At 36.6% G+C, this 4,124-nt stretch overlaps 1 non-coding gene across 1 annotated transcript; it reads right to left on the reverse strand.

Annotated features, from left to right (window-relative positions):
• Positions 1–304: 304 nt before the first annotated feature.
• LOC126019868 (U6 spliceosomal RNA) lies at positions 305–411 on the reverse strand. Its single transcript, XR_007499485.1, has one exon. It is a non-coding gene; the product is annotated as a U6 spliceosomal RNA (small nuclear RNA).
• Between the last annotated feature and the right edge of the window lie 3,713 nt (positions 412–4,124).

Consider the following 4,124-nt stretch of genomic DNA (forward strand, 5'->3'; position numbering starts at 1 on the left):
GTAAATAAAGGTTGACTTAAATTCTAAAGAAAACAAAGGAAATAAAAACAGACAAATTGCAAAAAATGCCTAAATTATGATAGCAATGAACATTTTATTTCTATAATTTCTTGAAATGGTAGTACATTGCTATCCATAGTCAAAGGCATAGAGTGATTTTTAATTCAAGAAATAGGACCCAATGTTACTCTGCTTACTGGAGATTTACTTGAAATTTTTCATAATCATATATCCAGAAAATAAAAGCAATCCTTATATAAAATATATGTATGTAGTAACTTTATTTTTATTTATTTATTTATTTTTAAATATGGAACGCTTCATGAATTCGCATGTCATTCTTGCGCAAGGGCCATGCTAATCTTCTCTGAATCATTCCAATTTTAGTATATGTGTTGCTGAAGTGAGCACATACATAGTAACTTTATAAAAAGGAAATATGGTAAAATTTTCCTCAGACAAAATACCCATATAGTTCCCATGCACAAAGATGTATTATGAGCCAGATAAAGACCTGAGTATTGGATGTGATCCAACACATCTTCCTCAAAAATTAAAAAAAAGAAAAAAGTGATAAAAATAAGAGTTAGGATGAGTATTATGTGTATAATATGTATTATATATGCAATGTATATATAATATATATGTGTATGTCTATATACATAAATGCAACACACATAAGAATAACAGCACATTAATCAGATTTTTTTTTGCATAATTTTTTTTTATTTAAACACCTTGATTACATACATGATTGTGTTTGGGTTTCAGTCATAAAAGGAACACCACCCATCACCAGTGCAACATTCCCATCACCCAAGTCCCAAATCTCCCTCCTCCCCACCCAACCCCCGCATGTACCCTAAACAGGCTCTACGTTTCCCTCATACATTCTCAATATTAGGACAGTTCAAAATGTAGTTATTTCTCTAACTAAACTCATCACTCTTTGTGGTGAGCTTCCTGAGGTGAGCTGGAACTTCCAGCTCTTTTCTCTTTTGTGTCTGAAAATTATTATTACAAGGGTGTCTTTCATTTTTCTTAAAACCCATAGATGAGTGAGACCATTCTGCGTTTTTCTCTCTCTCTCTGACTTATTTCACTCAGCATAATAGATTCCATGTACATCCATGTATAGGAAAATTTCATGACTTCATCTCTCCTGACAGCTGCATAATATTCCATTGTGTATATGTACCACAGTTTCTTTAGCCATTCGTCTGTTGAAGGGCATCTTGGTTGTTTCCAGAGTCTTGCTATGGTAAATAGAGCTGCAATGAATATAGGTGTAAGGAAGGGGTTTTTGTATTGTATTTTTGTGTTCCTAGGGTATATTCCTAGGAGTGGTATAGCTGGATCGTATGGGAGCTCGATTTCCAGTTTTTGGAGGAATCTCCATATGGCTTTCCATAAAGGTTGAACTAGACAGCATTCCCACCAGCAGTGGATAAGAGTTCCTTTCTCTCCACATCCCCGCCAACACTGTTTATTCTCATTCTTTGTGATGTGTGCCATTCTCTGGGGTGTGAGGTGGTATCTCATCGTTGTTTTGATTTGCATCTCCCTGATGATTAGTGATGTGGAACATTTTTTCATGTGTCTTTTGGCCATGCGTATTTCTTCTTTGTCAAAGTGTCTGTTCATTTCTTCTCCCCATTTTTTGATGGGGTTAGATGATTTTTTCTTGTAAAGTTCTGTCAGTGCCTTGTATATTTTGGAGATTAGCCCCTTATCTGATGGGTATTGGGTGAATAGTTTCTCCCACTCAGTGGGTGGCTCTTGTATCCTGGGCACTATTTCCTTTGAGGTGCAGAAGCTTCTCAGCTTAATATATTCCCATCTGTTAATCTCTGCTTTCACTTGCTTGGAGAGTGCAGTTTCCTCCTTGAAGATGCCTGTAATGTCCTGGAGTGTTTTGCCTATGTGCTGTTCTATATATCTTATGGTTTTGGGGCTGATATCGAGGTCTTTAATCCATTTGGATTTTACCTTTGTACATGATGTTAGCTGGGGGTCTAAGTTTAATTTTTTGCAAGTGGCTATCCAATTGTGCCAACACCACTTGTTGAAGAGGCTTTCCCTGCTCCATTTAGGATTTCCTGCTCCTTTATCAAAAATTAGATGGTTGTATCTCTGGGGAATATTTTCTGAGTATTCAAGCCTATTCCACTGATCTGAGGGCCTATCCTTATTCCAATACCATGCTGTTTTGATAACTGTTGCTTTGTAGTACAGTTTAAAGTTGGGAAAAGTAATTCCTCCCATATTCTTTTTCCCAATGATTGCTTTAGCTATTCGAAGGTGTTTATTGTTCCAAATGAATTTCAAAAGTGTCTGATCCACTTCTTTGAAGAATGTCATGGGTATCTTTAGAGGGATGGCATTAAATCTGTATAATGCCTTGGGGAGTATTGACATTTTGATGATGTTAATCCTGCCAATCCATGAGCAGGGTATGCGTTTCCATTTCCGTGTGTCCTCTCTTATTTCTTGGAGCAGAGTTTTATAGTTTTCTTTGTATAGGTCCTTCACATATTTAGTCAAGTTGATTCCAAGATATTTGAGTTTGTGTGGCACTATTGTGAATGGGGTTGTTTTCTTAATGTCCATTTCATCCTTATTACTATTGGTATATAGAAAGGCCATTGATTTTTGTGTGTTAATTTTGTAGCCTGCCACCTTGCTATATAAGTCTATTGTTTCTAGAAGCTTTTTGATAGAGTCTTTAGGGTTTTCTAAGTAGAGTATCATGTCATCTGCAAACAGTGAGAGCTTGACTTCTTCCTTTCCTATCTGGATTCCCTTGATATCCTTTTCTTGCCTAATCGCTATAGCAAGTACTTCCAGTGCTATGTTGAATAGGAGTGGTGAGAGAGGACAGCCTTCTCTTGTGCAAGAATTTAGAGGGAAGGCTTTCAGTTTTTCTCCATTGAGGATAATATTTGCCACTGGCTTGTGGTAGATGGTCTTCACTATATTGAGAAAGGTTCCCTCCATTCCCATCTTGCTGAGAGTTTTGATCAAGAATGGGTGTTGGACCTTATCAAATGCTTTCTCTGCATCTATTGATATGATCATGTGGTTTTTATTTTTCTTGTTATTGATGTTGTGTATTATGTTGATAGATTTACGGATGTTAAACCAGCCTTGCATTCCTGGGATGAAACCTACTTGATCGTAGTGGATGATCTTCTTAACGAGGCATTGAATCCTATTTGCCAGGATTTTGTTGAGGATCTTTGCATCTGTATTCATCAGTGATATTGGTCTGTAATTTTCTTTTTTGGTAGCGTCTCTGTCTGGTTTAGGTATCAAGGTGATGTTGGCTTCATAAAAGCTATTTGGAAGTGTTTCTGTTTGTTCAATTTCATGAAAGAGTCTTGCCAAGATTGGCAGTAGTTCCTCTTGGAAAGTTTGATAGAATTCATTAGTGAATCCATCTGGACCTGGGGTTTTGTTTTTCGGCAGACATTTGATTACTGTTTTAATTTCATCAATGGTGATGGGGGTGTTTAGATATGCTACATCCTCTTCCTTCAACCGTGGAAGATTATAAGAGTCCAAGAATTTATCCATTTCTTCCAGGTTCTCATTTTTAGTGGCGTAGAGTTTTTCAAAGTAGTTTCTGATTACCCTTTGAATCTCTGTCATATCAGTAGTGATCTCTCCTTTTTCATTCCTGATACGAGTTATCAAGTTTCTCTCTCTCTCTTTCTTTGTTAGGTTTGCCAGTGGTCTATCAATCTTGTTTATTTTTTCAAAGAACCAACTTCTGCTTTCGTTGATCTTTCGGATTGTTTTTTGAGTTTCCACTTCGTTGATTTCTGCTCTCAGCTTTGTTATTTCCTTCTGTCTTCCTATTCTTGGGTCCTTTTGTTGAGCATTTTCTAGTTCTATTAGCTGTGTCATTAAGCTACTCAGGTAAGCTCCTTCTTCCTTCCTGATGTGTGCTTGCAAAGCTATAAATTTTCCTCTCAGTACTGCTTTTGCTGTGTCCCATAAGTTCTGAGAGTTTGTGTCTTTATTGTCATTTGTTTCCAGGATCATTGCACTTTCCTAATCTGACAGGGTAATCAAGCACAAAATTATTAAAATGTCAAATACCATAAATATGAGAGTAAAGA

This window comes from Suncus etruscus, chromosome 9, assembly GCF_024139225.1.
Source record: "Suncus etruscus isolate mSunEtr1 chromosome 9, mSunEtr1.pri.cur, whole genome shotgun sequence".
NCBI classification, from domain to species: Eukaryota; Metazoa; Chordata; class Mammalia; order Eulipotyphla; family Soricidae; genus Suncus; species Suncus etruscus.